The 18,032-nt window shown below is 36.6% G+C and overlaps 1 long non-coding RNA gene across 5 annotated transcripts in view; it reads left to right on the plus strand.

The window, feature by feature from the left end:
• LOC135580455 (uncharacterized) overlaps nucleotides 1-18,032 on the plus strand; it is a 142,233-nt gene that overhangs the window by 105,432 nt on the left and 18,769 nt on the right. For 3 of the 5 annotated variants that reach the window (XR_010475081.1, XR_010475082.1, XR_010475079.1), the window contains exons 2-5: nucleotides 503-795; nucleotides 5,225-5,390; nucleotides 11,566-11,686; nucleotides 13,141-14,757. This is a non-coding gene — a long non-coding RNA (uncharacterized LOC135580455). The remainder of the gene's footprint in view (nucleotides 1-502; nucleotides 796-5,224; nucleotides 5,391-11,565; nucleotides 11,687-13,140; nucleotides 14,758-18,032) is intronic. The other 2 variants (XR_010475083.1, XR_010475084.1) reach the window with 2 other exon arrangements.

Consider the following 18,032-nt stretch of genomic DNA (forward strand, 5'->3'; position numbering starts at 1 on the left):
CTGCATCAGTGAGATTTGTGATCCCCTTTACATATATTTTATTATGATTATTCATTGGTTATCTTTTTGGCGCTATTAAAGTAATCTGGAAAAATATATTGTGTATTGTGAGTATCACTTTTATTATACCAGTCTCATAAGTAGGAACACAGGAACACTGAAAAAGAAATAGAAGTGGGAAAAGATCTCCTGGGTTGGCATATCCTGTCTCCTGCTGACACATCACATAATTCCTTTCATAAATATAAGTAATCTAAAACTCTATGTTCTGTTGAATTTGAAAGGAAACTATTATTCTAGTGTGTCTGAAGATGATTAAAATAAGCCAATAATAAATGTAATTCTTGTGAATTATAATGGATAACATGAAGATTTTATGCTTACAGTTGCATTAGTTTGAGGGGAAGAAGAGTTGTTTTTGCTCTGTTTTGCTATAATTTGTTTCCCTCAGTGGACTTTTTTTAAGAAACTGAAATAACTTAAGTCATTCTCTCTTCCGCAGCCTCACCCAAGAGCAAGGTTATAACAACAGCATGTCAGTGCATGTTGTGGAGGAGCAGTTGGGTGCTTGGATCCTCATAAAAGTCATGGCATACGGATCTCCAACTCTTCTTTGTGGCAGTTGCCTCAATGTTCCTGCAGACACAGGCTGGGATGTTGTACCTTCACCCTGAGCTCCCCTAGACTGGCCAGCAGCCCATCCAACCTACCCAGGCCCATCACATAGAAAGTCAGCTGTTTGCCCACAGGACTCAACTGGGAATCTGCAAAGCTACCACAATATTTGCTGCACAGGTTTCAAGTTTGTTTGTTTGTTTGTTTGTTTGTTTGTAGGGGTTTTGTTTGTGGTTTGTTGTTGTTGTTTGTTTTGGTTTGGTTTTTGTCATATGAATCTATCACTTCTCTTGAAAGTAAAGAACTGTTCAGCAGACCTATTTCTCCTAACAGTGCCACAGTTTCCTCATCACATCTGCACAACTGAATCAGTCATCATGTTATTCTGCGCCTCTTAACCAAAACAAGTGCATCTGCATTAGTGGTTTCATTCGGCCCAGGCAGGAAATTCCTTCAGAAACACACCTCTGGGTTGTCTTCCCTTCCTGTGCTTTGGTTGCCAACTGCAAGGACTTCACAGTGGGTTTCTTCTGGAAGAAATGCTCCAGGAGCACGTCCATATACTTCAACCACTGCGGGGTGAAGCATTCAGTGTATGGCCCTGAAATGTGTGTAGTGTGATCAGCGGGTCTTCTGAATCAGTTAGCCCTAAGATTCTCTCTTCCTGAGTGCTGCTTGCCAGCACGGATAGTAACCAGTCTGTCAGACTGTAAGAAGGCACCATGTCCGCTTGCTCCAATAGCATCATCTTCAATCCTCATTTTACCATACAAGTGGAATACCATTTCCTCATGATGCCTGGGAAACAGGGAGTGACTTCTCACTACCACACAGATTAAATAAGATTTGCTGTTATATATCTCAAGTATGAGATTTATTTTTGGCTACAACAAGGATTTAATCTAAAAATATTTTACAAAAAGGAGAGAGACGCAACTGAAAAAACCCCAAGTTAATTCCTCAGCTCCTCACCAGCAGCGTTCTCTTTCCTCCAGCAGAACCCGGTAGAATTTAACAGCACAGTGGCTGAAGAGCTCTTTCAAGTTATGGAGTGAGCAAAATAGCTCCTGCAATGTTTTTCGCTAGCTTATTTTAATTGTTTCTCTCTTTCCCGTTGAAACTGCCTGAAGTGAGACTAATCAGCTATTCCTCCAGAGAAAAAAAAAACAGGTGATGGCAAATAAAAATAGTAAATCATGGCATTTGACTATAAAGAAACAATATACATTGAGGGAGTGACTTTTACAATGTTATATTGCTGTCTTGAACAACAGCAAACCATAATAGAATGAGAAGTTAATTTGAGTAGGTTGTTTCTGGCAAATTATCACACAAATACTGTCATGTCTACATGCATATTACCTACTTCAAACTGAAGTTAGAAGTTAGATTTTGAGCAATAGAATTTGTTGTTCCTATTTCTTTCCTGTTTTCTGAGCCTTAATTAAGATAGCTTATTTTTCTTATAAGGAAGCACACTGCAAGTTATGTAGTTTATTAACAAATGAGCATATTTTGCTGTGGCAAATTAGAGATAGTGGTTACATTAAGTATAACTTTATTTTGGTGTGCATTGAAGCCTAGTTGTCATTCAAGGACACTATTTATTTGGATTTCTCATTTGGATTTCTCTAAACACAACTCAGGTGGTTGGGTACACAACTACTGGAATAATTTTGCTCTGCTTTTTTTTTTTTTCAGCTCTGTTTATTTAGGTAAATAGTTTTCGTATTATTTACTCCTGTGACCTAAATGAGAAGTCCACTCCCTTGAACATTGTTGTTTTTTCAGTCACTTGGCTGGAGGTCCTATCATTTCCTACATGTCAGTGGATTTTTGTATCACAGTAGAACTTGACATCTGGACGTCACAGCAATGTTTAAGAGCAACACCGAGCTAACTAAAAGTGTGAGAAATCTGCAGTGTGGTAGAAATCTGCAGTGTTGTATGGTGATATTTGATACACAGCATCCAATCACAAAAACTGAAAAACTGCTATATTGCACAAGTCTGAAATGTAACTCAAAGGATAAATTCACTGTGTCATCATACAGTGTACAGCACCATCTTTTAGCTTTTCACAAACCAGATAAACCCTTCACAAACTGCCCTAAAATAGAAACAGAAATAGAATTCATCAAAGTTGTCAGCAAGATTTCTTGAAGGAATTTCAACACATTTCTCCTCTAGGGTGATGTTTCTATAGCAAATGTTTCCATAGACAATTTCAACTTTGCAGTGCCTATTAAAAATAACTTACAAATACATACATGTACTTACATATAATTGTAGAAGAATCCTCATTTTTTTTGGTCAGATTTCCCCAGAATACCTTACACTTAGAGAAACCATATCTGGATTATTCAAATCCAAATGTAGATATTCAGAAGGTTAAGAATTACTGAAAATGTGAGTTTTTAATGTAACATTAACTCCAATTGTTGGTTAGCTTTTTAAAAATAAGTTTCTAAACAGCGAAATGCTCAAAGGCACACATAAACACATGAATAATTCTCTTAGATTCAAGAAGAAAACTCATTAAGAACGACAAATCTGTAATTTAACAAGATGAAGCACTAGTGATCATTGTTGAATTAGCACTTGACTGAGTTACAAATAACTAACTGATCACCCTCCACAAAATGTGGAGGGATCCATAAAATGCCCTCAAGCCGTGGTCCTTTACAAGGATTATTCTGCTAGCACTCTCCCTGTGTGCTGGCAAGCCTGTAAGTAAAAAACTAGTTGTGTGTATGGTATGTTTTGCTCAGACTTTGTACTACCTGACTTCAGAGTTTGTCAGGACCAAAGCAGCTGTTCAGCATTCAATGCAAATGCATCACTGTTTTTGATTAGACATTTCTCATGTTGGAAGCAAGTTCAGGCCCCTAATCTGAACAAACTCAGGTAAATTGAAGTGATAGAGGATTGTTCATATATTTAAATTCATATACATAAATTTAAATTCAAACAACTTCTGTTTGATAACATTATGAACAATGTTTTAACTGCCTTTTCCAGCAGCTACCATTTTATTGCAAACAGTTCAATACAGTTTTCACATCAAAAACCAGCTAGAATTGTTCTTGAATCTCATGAGTGACAATGTTGCATTTTTACTGCTGCAGTTCTAACTTTAACTGTTTTAATGATGTGATTACTAACATTGACATGAAAAGTGACAGAGGCCTTTAATGGTTTAATAACTCAGAGGAGTCCTGTTTTTTTGAATGAAGTTCATAAATGTAGCTTAGAATTGATACACATTCTCTTCAAATGACTACACACGATATCCTCGAAGGACAGGAAAAGCAGCTTAAATAGAAAGATTCTCTATAGAAATAAAATTCTTCTTAGGATTGTTTACACTATCAAATTACCAGGTGTCTTGCTTTTTACAGCTGATATATTCCAACATGATGCTTAATTATTTTGGCATTGCATGCTATCAGAGGACACAGGGCAAACTTTATTAGAAAAAATGCAAAGAGAGAGAGAGAGAGCACTACATTTATGCTTATGTGTATGTGTGTACACTCAAAAGTCAGTAAGGATGAAAGGACATTTTTCTGAGTACTCATTTATATACAGCCAAATTATGCAGCTTCTGTATTTCTTCGCTGAGGATGTTACTGTTATTGGTCCCACGGTGCAGGCAGCATGTTCAGTGTAGAGACACTTCATTTGATGTGTCTCACTCTTTGTTACACAAGTGATTTTGTGCTGCTAACCAAACACACGTATCCTGTGCAGCTTCTTCCCTTTGGCATTCTCCATAAGTCAAATCCTGCTGTTGCCTCCCTTGCAGTCCAGCTGCTGCTGCTGCCGAAGCCATGACATTCAGCCCAGCTTGTATCTTCTCTATAGGCCACATAAGTTTTTCAGAATACAACTTTCTGAACTGTTTTTTCATTGCCCTTATGCTGATCATATTGTTCTTTTCAGCCTTGTGTTTAAGTTCTTTTTATAGCTCATCTTTCAAGGCTCCTTCTGGTGTTAAGCCAGTTGATGGTTATAGTGTTTGAATAATAAATGTAATTTGTCAGTTCAAATAAAAACCTCTATCTCTATTTTTTCATGTTACTGTTCCTTTCCTTGTAAATCGTGACTACTTGCTCAGTCTAATGATCTTGATCTTTATCACTTTGTCAACAAATGGAATGGTCAAACAGCCTCTCACCGTAATGCATTTCTGCTCCAAAGAGAGCTGTGCTTTGTGCGTATTTGATTCCCACTTGTTCAGTTTCCACTTGGTTCAATTTGTTGCAGTTCAGTCTCAGTCTTTTAAAGTTTCAGTGTCATCTCTAGCATTACAGCAAGTGGTTCTGCTTCCTGTCTCTTTTTTTAATACATGATGTATCAGAAAACAAATCACAATGGTAATGTATGTACTGATGTTTTATTTGCTTTTTAACATACTAATTGAGGCCTATTCTCTTTTTTCACAGACAACCTAATGACTTTAACCTTCACTTGCTAAAAGCTTTTGTTTCCTTTTAAAATGTACTGGATTTGCTTCTGTTTGTATTTTCAATCTCAACCTTTATATATGTATGTATACATGCACTTACATATACATATTTTCATATCTAAATGTGTGTATCTACAGGGAATTTCACAGCACTATGCTGCAGAAGTTCAAGAACAAACCAGCAAAGCCGAATAAGGTCAGAGAACTGAACCCTTTGAGGCAACTCTGCTAAGATACAGGATGAAATTGGACCGATGAAGGAGGCGGCAGGTTTGCAGGCTGTACTTTCTGAAGACCCAGGAAGGTAAAGCTGCTGAAGTGGTGATCAGCTGGTGCTCTCCCTCTCACTCCATTGCTTTCTCTCCCAGCTGAAGCTGGGTTCCTCCTCAAATCCCAACCTGTTCTGTTTTCAGCTCTTTCTGTGTTTTGTATGTAACCTCTCCTACGTTACCCACATCCTATACTTTACACATCCTCTCTGCTTAGGCGGTTCACTGCCATGCTCAGCGTCAGCAATCCACACACATAAGACAAATTTCTGTACCTTCAAGCAGGATTGTGCAATGTTTTGCAGCGTGACATGTGCATGAGCTGGGACACTGTAATGTCTCAGTCCATGGCTGGTGATATTGCTTTGGTTACATATTTGCATCAGCCTAGTTAAAAAAGAATAAGTTGGTAGAGAAATTTCATTCTGTTATATTCCAGCTAGGGGAACAAAATTGTCACATTACTGTTGCAAGTGGCCACATAAGGCTGTGATGCTGCCTAACAGAGGGCCGATAGAAAAAGCTGAGGTAGCCAATCGAGTTTTTAGAGAAACAGGAGCCTAACAACAATAATGTTTATTTTCAAGCCCTAAGAAAAAGACAAATATTTTATCATATGAGTTGTAAAGGTTGATTAATACCAGTACTCCACTCCTCCTCTCCAAAGTGTGCAGGAAGAGAGCTTGTGGAAGTCAATGGATGTTTTGCCTTTGCCTTCCATGATTGGGCTTCATATAAATGGTGATTCATGGAGCCACTTACATAGTAAATGTGAAAAATGAAAGTGACCTATCCATTAACTTAATCATCATTCCATCCCTTCTCTAAGGCAAATAAAGTGCTAGATGAAGGCAGATGTTGTTGTAATTGAGGTCTTTCTTCTTATTTGAAGGGACCAGTTTCTAAAGGTCATTGACAGAACTTGATGGAAATAAGCCTTTAAAGTGTGAATATTGATGGCTAGGTAAAGTGAGTCTTCAGGAGGAAGACTCCGCAAAAAAATAACTACTTTTAAAAAAAATTATGGGTCAAATTCTTCACTCACTCAGGGCACTATAAATCTGAAGTCAGCTGAAGGAATCATTGACTTCAGTGTAAATGAGGGCACAGCCTTTCTCAGATTTTTATCTTCACAGAGGAGAGCAGAACAAAACAAAATTCACTATGATTTTGCCACAGCCCTGATAGAAGCAGAGAGAAATAATTATGACTGTCAGATGTCCATAAGAAAGTTATTTATTTCCTCTCCTCCTTGGGTCTGCCTTGCTCCGACAGCCCATGCTGTGCCCAGCAGGGAGGGTCTCGGTGTGCAGGGTCACCTCCAACTCACAGCAATTCCCTCATGCTCAGGGGTGCAGGGGCTGCTCTCCTGCACTGCACCCTACAAACAGCCCACCTGGGGAGAAAAGGGAGCTCTACAACTCCTAATTCCCCTCTATATTAGAAGCCTTGATATTTAGTCCTTATAGTCTTAAAAAACAAGCTGAACAAATGGTTGAAGTATTAATATCCTCACAAAAGTACAGACTGAGAGAAAGAGGATCTATCATTGTTTCAATTACTTTTTAATTACTGTATTGACCCCTGATTAGGTTTGCTTTAATTATTTTCTTGAATTCTCAATCTTATGATATAGTATCAACCATTTTATATTTGTCTTTGAAAATGCCTCTATATTCTCTGTGCTTCACTCAGAAAGTAGATATTGCTATATGGATTGTTTTAAGGTACTTTTGGAAGTTCAGAAACATGTATAGACCACAGGCAGAGGTGAGATTTTATTTTAATTCTGAGGAGAAATTATATCTCAGTATAGATTTTATGCTTTAAATTCAAATCCCAAAATAGGTATGCTGTTTTTTATGCAAATAACATTTTAACCTAAGAACAAGTCCTCCACCAAAATAATAGTAATCTATAGTTACATACGTACTTATTACATGTTTCTGTTCAGAATTTAGAATATACCAATATATTTTATTTGCATGTTATTCATAATTGTTTTTATAAATTACATCTAGATTTACAAACAAAAGATATATTCTCAGCAAAACCTACAGAGATTTTTAAAGTAAATGTTTATGGTGACTAGAAACTTCTGAAGGATGTAATTTGTAATACTTCTCTGACACAACCCTTGCTGTCATAGCACAAATGGCCCTACTAAACTTCATCTCCTTTGGACAGATGGTATGTCGTGATACCTAGCAGGTGAAAGAAATTGAGGAGAACAACCAGGATAGCCCAGAATACAGGAGTGAGATAAAAAAAACATAATAAAAAAAATCATAACTAGCAGTCTCTCTCTTAGGAGGGAAAAAAAAAACAAACGAGGTCAAATAAGTTCATCCTTCTGATTATAACATATAGCTTTAATACACCACTCCGCTCCAGGCAAAAAGAAGATAAATTTACCAACATCCTAGGAAAAAACTATGGCTCAATGATGAGAATTATGCTGCATGATAGCAAACTGTAGTACCATAGGAATGGAGAGCAAAGCAATAGAGTTATTTGAGTAGGAAAATCAGGGAGAAAGTGGCAGGAGAAGAGATTGTCACCCTAAGGAGGAGTGACAGCTGGGAGGATGCTTGCTACTGCTTGGCATGCCTGAAAAATGCAGAGCCAAAATTAACTAGGCAGAGACACATATACAAAAGGACAAGATTACTGAGGAAAAGAAGTATGGCAGGGATTAAAGAGATCATCCAGTAAGCAAAATAAATGCCAATGAAGTTCAAAATATAGACAATATCTAAAGGGTATATGTACATCACTCCACAGATCAGACTTAGAACAATTCCTGGGCCTTTGTAAGGCAGAAAAACTAGAATTAGCTTTAACAGCTTTTGCAAACTCCTCAAAGACAAGCATAGGTAGTTGTTATTTTCAGTAATATTTTCCACAAGAACATGTAGGAAGACTCTGGTTGATTCTTGGAGAAACCATATTCTGCTAGTCTTTCAAATAGTTGTAATAAACAATGCCAAGCCTTTTTTTATTAGCACTCCAGTGTTCCCCCCCCCACTATCACTATTATGCAAGAAACTACACAATGCCAAAGTAATGATTATGTTGGGTTTTTTGCAAATTAAATAGTTGCAAGATAATATTTAGGTAAACTTAAAAAGAGTTCCCATGTAACAATTGCTTTGCAGAAATTCACTTTTCATAAACATAAATTCAATTTCAAATGTAACTAGTTATAAGGTAAAATAATAAATATTGATTACATAATTTAGAAAATAATGAAGCTAATCTGTAAGACTTTTACATCTCTGTAGCTACTTGCAGAAGGGTGGTGGCCCTTTTAGTTGTCTGTACTGGATAGAATTATATATTTTTCCTCTCAGCTCTGGAAAAACTTGATTTTGAAAAACAAGTAGCTCTTTACAGCAGTTTTAATCACTTCTGAATACTTGGCCATCAGTAAATAGCAAGGCACATTAACACAACCTGCTAGGCTAATGTTCTGTGGCGAGATATTCAGTCCAGGCAAGGTGGGCAACACACAATTTCCACAAGGATTTGAGGTCTTAATCTTGCTTTTATTTTCCCTCTGGAGTAGTCCCTGAAATTATTCTTCATAGTTTTGAAAAATCTCTTCAGTCCGAGTTTTCCCAAAGCTACATAGAGGATAATTTTGTGATTTTTATAAGTTTTTCTCAGTTGGGCAGTGCTGTTGCTATAAAATGAGAACATTTATTTGACTGTGCCTAAGGTTTTCCTGGTTTCAGTTACCATTTTCAGAATGAATACCTGCTGACAAAACTAATGCAAAAGCATTCATAAATATCCCTCCCTTTACTACATTGATCAAGTTTTCACACAGAATCTGATCAAAGAGCACTTTCAAAATCCCTGCACTTTCACAGTTCTTAGGAGTTTGGTTTTGATTACTAAAAGTGACCTTTGCCCATCTGTGTGCAGAAATTCTTCTATTTTGCAGCTCGTGAAGTATTTCTCAAGCTTACCTGACAAATACAAGAGAGTCAAAATATAACATAACATTAGACTCAAGGATAATTTTAATCTTGTCATAGTTTAAGGCTTGCCATTCCTTCAAAAAATAAGCAATATTTGCTCTGATCTTTCTGCCCAAATGAGATTCCTTTTTAGTCACAATTTTGGTCACTTAAAGTTTAACTGAATTCACTCAGCACACTGCTAATGCAACAAGTAGTGGAAAGCAAGGAGCAGCAGCTGGCAAAGATTAGTTCGTTTTGTACATTACTAAAACTGTATTTCAGGCACCTGTAAATATTTGCAATATGGTTTTGCTACAATTCTGAATATTTCTGTTTGAATTGAGACAACTCAGCCCACACACATGACTTGGGATAGAAGTGCTTGCGTTATCACCCAAGTGATATCTGCATTTTGAATAGGTTTTGTATCCCTAAAGCCTATGAAGCATGACTTGTCGTGATTGTTACTATCAGGCTTTATTCCTGGACATTTTCCACTGACACATTTATATAAATGCAAAGAGAAATATGTAAAATGCTTAACCTTCTATTCAAGCATTGTGATTCACTTAGTGTGTGCAAAAAATCCAGAGAGTTGTCCATTACATCCTCAACTGTTCCAAATTTCCCTGCCTGTCCTTCACACCTAAGCCATCTGTTTGTCATTTCTTGGCACTCCCTGTACCTCTTTCACAAACGAACCATCTGCTCAGAGCCTTTAAACTTCTATTTACAATACATACACTTTTATCTATTTTGCAACTCTTTGCATATGTCAAAATTTTAATTACATAGTCACATATTAGGATGTCATCGGCTTAGAGAGCTTTTTCTAACAACAGTGTCTGTGATGGGCTAGAAGGCATTTAAAATGTGTTTTATGGCTCACTGATATATGGTATTTATAAAGAGTGCAACAAATTTTGAAGTGAGGAAGCAGATGATGCATGAAGTTAATAATTGTTCCAAGACACCTCCAAGTGATTGATGTCTACATAATTCCATAAGTGCTATTTCTTTATTAAAATACAATAACAATATTAATTTATATGAAAATTCATTTTGGCTAACAGCTAATGCATTTGAATTTCATGTAATCTAATGCAGTCGTATCTCCTGTTAGGTTAGGGAAAAAATATGTTTCTTTCCAGAAATGTACTAGATACCTCATAAAATATAAGAAGATATGAATTATTTTTACAAATGCTATAGATACAATTAAGATATTCACCTACCAGAGAAGGAGGGTAAAATTTACCTTGCTAAATAAAAAACAAGTAAGAAAATTTAGAAGTACCAGTTATATTACGAGTCCTGTACATACATATGTAATGCACACAAACAAACAAAGCATTTCCTCACTCTACTATTCAGATGGAGTTTTGTCCACACCGATGAGACACTTTTCATGCAAATTGCTGAAGAATGTTCATCATTCTTTAGGATTAGTTTACTTACTTAATACCATTTTAGGACACTACATATTTTGCATGGCAATCAAGAGTGGAGGGAGTTTTGATATGACAAGTTATTAGAGAAGAAACAAGCAGCAGGTCTCTTGCTACATGGCTGACAAAACAAAAGAAAGAGGAATTCCTGAGCATTAGCAGAATGAGATTCCCTTTTGCTGGACTTCAAGGGCTTTGCCTGCATTTATCTTTTCTGGCCCTTAGGGAGTGATGATTGGTCAATTTGTCTGCAGAAAGGAAAGATATACCAGGAATAAAAATAACAGTATATGGAAAGCACATCAGTGGAGATGTGTTATTATCTTGGGCTTTGAAAAAAAAAAAAAATAAAAAAAAATGAGATACAAACAGGTGCAGCACTCTTAAAGGAAGAGCTTCCACTGAAGGACAGGTGAGATTAATCTGGTTGCACTAGAACTGATCCTGATTTGAAGGGGTGAGTTACAAATCACCCTGGCTCAGTCATGATGTCTACAATGAGCTTTTTACAGAACTAGGATATGCAATGTAAACCTCTGCTGTCTCGTCTGCTTATAGGGAGGACTAAGAGTTACGCAGAAGTCCTATAGAGTAGACCTCAATCAAACAACATTAAGTACAGGAACACTTGCCAATGTCTAGATGAAAAACCTTTGAAATGGCTTAATTTACTGTAAGTATAATTCTAGGAAACAGTTGTTGAAGTTCAGCTGCTTAGGGCAACTCCATCTCAAACTGAGCACAGAATCATTCCAAGGCACTTGACCGTAAATTTATCTGTGAATATATTGCAGGTGGCTGCTCCATGGCATGCATAGCATATACAGATGTCTGAAGACCAATAGAAGACCAGCTGGTGGGAGGCAGGATTCTGAAGATGACTTTTCCACTAATGCCATGGACACAATACTAGAAGTAAGCCATTTCCTAAATAAAGTTGTTTCAGAGCTTAAATAATTCATCCTTAGGACTCCATGGCTGATTGCTAGACTGAACTATACAGCTTTAGTGTAGCACCACAGACCATTTTGTATGTCATTTGCTTCAGGATGGATGGGAAATGGGATCCTGTACACAGGGAGTCAACAACAGACCTAAGTCCCACCCCTCCCATTTCCATTTTTTTCCCTTGGCATTGGTTGCACTTTCCATGGTACCATACACCCAAATATTTCCGAGACCAGGGATATCTTAGCTGCAAGGTAGTGAGATGAATCAATTATTTTGATATTTATTTTCTTCCATCTAGTTCTGCACACAGAGTAATGTAATTTTGGTGTAATTTTATTAGTTTGACTAAAGCAAGTAGTTGCCCTATGTCTAAAATTACACGGACTATTGTAGCAATTCCAAAAGAGCTGTTCTAGGCATGCAAATGGAGGAGACAATCCCACCTTTTTTTGTAATTGATTAAGGTAAATAGCTGAAGCCTGAAACAACTTGAAAGGATACCCTTCCCTTTTAATTATGCCTCTTTTTAAATAATATAACTTTTGAAATCACCATAACACTGATAGTAATTTTAATATCTCCATGTAATGCTATTGTGTACATACCTGCAATGATGGCTTCTTTACAGGAATTAAGGAATCTAAGTTTCTCATAATATTTTAAAAATTTCTTTAAGAAATGGGCTTTCATTACCCCTCAATTTATCAACTGATTTTCAATTACCTAACTAGAGCTGCACAAATTAATAACAGATTTAAGTCTTCAGGCATTGTGATTCCTCTTCTCCACCTATTCAAACGGTGGGGATTATACTCATAAAGAAGCTCAATACTCCCTGATTTAACACCCTGTTTTCAGTTGCTATCAAATCCTCAAATTTAATCGAGCAGCCTGAATGATCAGCTACATTTTTTTTGGAGAAATTTCAATTTTGTACAAAAGGAATCTGTTTGGGAAGCAGTTTTGAGGAATAAGACGTTATATTCTCCACATAAGAATTCATATAAATTTTCATCTGAAATGCTTCAATGTTTTTATGGTTTAAATGAGTGACGTGGAATGTCTTTTCTGTTCTTCATAAGTCAATAAAGAACAGTAGAAAACAAAATTAATTTATTTCTATGTGGAATTGTCTAAGTTACCGATCCACATAAAGAAAACTCATTAAATAAGAACTCTTCTGGTGGTGTCAATATCAGTTATCTCGGTGCTTTTTGTACCATTTCTGTACCAACAAAACAAGAGTTTAGAATCTATTGATCTATATTTTCTCACCAAAAATGACACAAAAATATGATCTTCTGTGATATATCTCTTCTTTTTACTGTGAATATACAGTGAATTCATACATATTTTATAAAAACCTTTCCCCAAAAGTTCTTGCAATCCTATAAAAATGCCTGCTTATTGTGTTTTAGAGATGTAGGAAGACTGATGTTTGGAAAAGTGATGGAATTCAAAAATAACTTTGGATTCTCTGACCTGCTTCCCTAATGCACGCTGCTGTAAGTCCAGGGTGGGTAGAAAGTGCGATTCACAGAGCAGGAAAAGTGGAGCCATGTCCTGAAGCTTCATGGCACTGATCATGACTTCTCAGCCAAGCACTCCTGTTGCTGGAGCTGTCTCCTCCTCTACCAACCTGCTAAGCCTGGTGAGAGAATGCATCAGGCCCATCTGCCTAAGAACAAAGAATAAATCTATGGCTTAAACATGTCTCTCTCTTGCTTGCTGACTATTTCTATCATAATTTATTCATTTTTCTGCTTTCCAGCTCCCTCTGATCAGAGGGAGATGCTTGCACCATTTGTTATTAATGTTTTTCCCATCCATTCTGGTTGCCACAATAGCTTCATCATCAACAGGCTTGAAGTATGAACAATTAGATCACGATTTTCTTTAAGTATGTACCAGATATCACAAAAATCCAGCTGTATGAACAAAGTAAAGAATCATCTTTGAGAACAAATGCTGTTTGCAATCTTACAATTTGCAGACTAAAAATTAAATGCCTATTTTTATCCTCCCTTTTCTGCCAGACACTAACTAAATTTGTCAAAGCATGCTTAGGATTAAAGTTTTATTGATTTTATTTTTTTAAGGCAAACTTAAAATATGGCACATAAAGTTTTCATAGCTGCATTAGACTGCAGAAGACATTGTGACCCAGATTTCGACTCCTGCTGCCTCCAGTTCACCTGCCAAGGGCTCCTCATCTCAATCACAGTGACAGTCTTCAATCCACTGTACCTACCTGGCTCACAGTTTGGTTGGGGCCACCACCTTCTAGTGCAAAGGGTTCCTTAAGGGAAGGAAGGAAAAGTGTGAGAGATGGAACCTGAGAGAAACATCTATGAGCAAGAAGAATGTCACCTGGTAGTGGGCATCACCCAGAGGTTAACGCAGATGGTCATCAGCCTGGGATCAGGTTGGGAAAGTTCGTTTATTCACCATTCACTCTGAAAGGCTTCTGTCAGGTTAATCTATGCTGCAGTATTGTTTTTATTCCTAGGTTTGAGAGGTGACTTAAAGCCTTTTTTTTACATTGCATTTCCACTAGCTTTGCCTTTTCTGTGAGTTGTCTTCCATTTCCTTCTTAGCATTTACCATATGCAAATCCACAGTTTTGAGATGAGAGGAAAAGCAGAAATATTTTAGGAGGTACTGTTTTCACAAGTGCCCTTGATAAACTGCTTTCTGATGTCGTTACCCACAAGCTATCCGTGAGTTTCTAATCTCATTCTCCTGAACTCAAGAGAGTCCCATGTTCTTCAGCTAACTAGACTGAACCAGCACAAATTTTTTACTGTTTTCTGAAATTGCTCATTAGTGTTCACTAACTGAAATGTTCCTTGAGTTACCAGTAGAGGCTTAGATACCTGGTTTTGTAAAATTTTGTAATATTTTAATTTACTAGTAAAGGGACAGAATTCAAATGTTAACTTTTTATCTGCGTTGCAGGCGTCGAAGGAGGAGGTTCTGGAGTCTTATATTGTGTACTTCACTGAATGCAGCTGAATTCCAGAAACTTCTGTAAGGTCAGTGAAATTAATTGTGAGGGATCTGTAGCCATAACCATGAAGAGGTCCAAGAGCAACTATAGTTAAGGAAAAATAATTACTTTATGATATTACTTGGTAAAGATAAGAGTAATTTTAATGCAATCCAGAGAGATACACTAGTGTGCAGCATCTGCTAAGACATCAGCTCCACCTACAGAAAAGGCTGTTGCATAGCTCTTATATAAGCATGTGGAGCAGACACCCAAAACATCAGCACTTGCAGTAGTTGCTCTAGTTCAGGAAGATTATATACCTATAAAGAGGTATAAACAAGCAGCAGATTAAAGAGAACTGCAGGGGATTACCGAGTCCTATGCAACTTCATGTAGATGAATTTTTAACAACAGGAGCAAATTACTAGAAGGTACATTATTATGTAAAGTATGAAAACAGAATTTACATGCCTTCTTCCTGAAGCAATCAGGATTTGTTCATATTTCTAATTGAAAATGAGATAAAATAAAACACATAGTCTGCCCAGCAGCATCTCCAGCCTCAAATAACTTCATCTCACAAGTGCTGGGTATAATCTGTGGTGCCAGCTACACTGGACAGGGAAAGGAGTTTCCTTTAAAATTATCCCCAATCTAAATTAAAAATCTGCACTTACCTCTTAGTTTATCTGAAAAGGAAGAAGGCTGTTCTCTCGTGCAGTCAAAACATGTCAGATGTGTATTCTCACACAGAAAGCAGTAGAGGCTCTAAAGCCTATCTTACAGCATGTTTGATTTCCTGGCTGCCTTATTTGTTTACAACAATGCTCTTAAAATTGTCTCTACCATCTGTGTGGTTTCTAGTTGTTTGAATGAGAATGAGATATTAAAATGCCATCCAGATGTCTAGAAGCATATCAGCATTAACATATTATGCAAATTGTCACAAGGATAGGTTTTTTCTTCTTAAACAAAACAATATTTTTAGATGGAATGGAAAGAAGTAAATCTGTGAAGGATGACAAGCAAAAAAAAAGTCACTGAGCATATTTAGCTGAACTTTTCAATCACTTTTTATGAAAGGGTTAGATACAAAATGGCCTCAGTTGTTTTTACCATAAATCTATAGAAGGACAATTGGATGAAAACAATGTTAAAAAAAAAACCAAAAAAAAACCACAAAAAAACAAAAACAAACCATAAAAAATAGTGAAGCACCACTAAGCCTGAAGATCTCATAAAATGAATTCAACAAAGTGAAATGTAAAAGTTGACTCTGTGTATTTATCTCATGAGAATAAGACTTCATGAACAATAATAACAAATATCTGTTTGCTACTGAGCACCTAATTTAAAGAAACCTTTGGCTCTGACAATATAGATGTTTACACTTGGAGATAAATCCACGGAATCAACAGTGCAAGTTCGTACCTGAGCCTTCATTGCTCTCAAAGAATAAGAATTGGCATGAGAAAATTAAGATAAATGTCTTTAACTGAGGTTGATTTTTTTTTTTTTTTTTTTTTTTTCTGGGACGAGTAATAATGGAACGTTGTAACAATACCCTTGAAAACTACTTTTGGATCACTATTGGTATCAAGAATTAAGGTGGAAATGGCCCCATCTGGTAGGTTTTGTAGAGAATGCAGGGAATGAGATGTGAATAGGAGGAAGAAGAGATTCTATCACTGAACAAGCAAATTTTCAAACTTTTTGAAGTTGGAAAGGAAATTGGAATTGGAACAACTGGAAAATTGTTTGATCTCTATCTCATGGAATTTCACTCAGCTCCCTGCCAGCTTGCATTTGGGTGAAGAGATAGCAGGGCAAGTCTGTATCTACTCCTGGGTTTTCCTTCACAGTTTCATCAATGCAGGCAGGAGAAGTTTCCTTTTTGTCTTTGGTGACATATATTCTCCTCATAAATTCTAGGTTTCAGATTTATGATCCAAGGGTTATGTTTTCCTTAAAAATGTTTTGCATATAGAACTACTTCTAACTCAAATAAATTATTATTGAAATCAGTATGTGTGTATGCAACACATGTATGTATGTATGTATGTATGTGTGCAACGTATATGCAAATATATTACTTATTCTGCCCACCATCCCCACAGAGCAAAAACTATTTCCTTGGCAGTCATCTCCAGGGCTTGGACACTAGAATAAAATTTCAATCTCATCAACCTTATTTTATAGGATTTTGGTAACAAAAAAACCCCTCAATAATTAGAGGTCATCACCTCTCCTAAGAATCACTCTTGTAATTCATTGTGGCTCAGTTACGCATGTTGTCTCTAGTATGTCATCAGTTTAAAATACTCTGTGATTCTGGTAGATTTTAATTTCTGGTAGATTTTTAATTTCTATTAATAATCTCGGTGCTTTACTCCACGTAACAGAATTCATGTAGTTATCTTTTCAACGGTCATAATTTGTAGTATATGTTTTACAAGTAGTGTGTTGTCAAACTATGGAGAACTTGAAAAGATCTCCTGCAATCCCATTGATATATTTTGACTTAATTTAACTCACAGGCATATGGTACATTATCTAGAATGGGGCCTGAGTGCAGGAAGACATTTGAAAAACAGTAGTAGTTCAACTACAAGCACCATGATAAGAGTGTTTGAAAAAGATACAGTATTTGGAACAAAGAAAGTGAGGAAATATGTTTTACAAGAAAATTCCTGAAGAAGGTGTAGCCATCATGGAGGAATTGTTGCAAATGCCAGGAAACTGAAGTATGACTGCAAAAGCATCAGTGATGATTTCATGCTGGGGGTGATCAGATGAAGGAGTAAAAGAAAAGCAAGTGAGGCTTTTCCCTGATGTGTTTGAAACCTGTTGCCGTAGCATGATCTACTCAAAAGCCATCAATTTTGCTAATTGAAACAGTTTGTAGTGAAACACAAAAATCATTGATACATTATTTGGGTGCAAATATTTAAGTCTAACTTTAAGCTGGGTGTCAGGACAAAAATAAAAATGGAGTCATATAAAGCAGGGCTAAAGATAGAAGGGTTTTTACAAAGTCACCCACTCCATTATTTTTATCTTAAGACAGCATAAACCAGACTTAAATTGTGTCTGACAGGTGTCTGCTTAACCTGTCCTTCCACTAATGGAAATTCCACAGACTTGTACATTATTTATTCCACCACCTATCTAATTTTTAGGCTGGATTTTATTTTTTTTTCCTAGTGTTTAATCTAAATTTCTATTGCAATTTAATCAGGGAAATTATCCTGTTCCCTCTCTGATGGCAAGGAGTACAGTTTACAGTCTTCCTCCCTCAGAGGACAGAACCAGCGTTAA

This window comes from Columba livia, chromosome 10 (genome assembly GCF_036013475.1).
Source record: "Columba livia isolate bColLiv1 breed racing homer chromosome 10, bColLiv1.pat.W.v2, whole genome shotgun sequence".
In the NCBI taxonomy this organism is placed as follows: Eukaryota; Metazoa; Chordata; class Aves; order Columbiformes; family Columbidae; genus Columba; species Columba livia.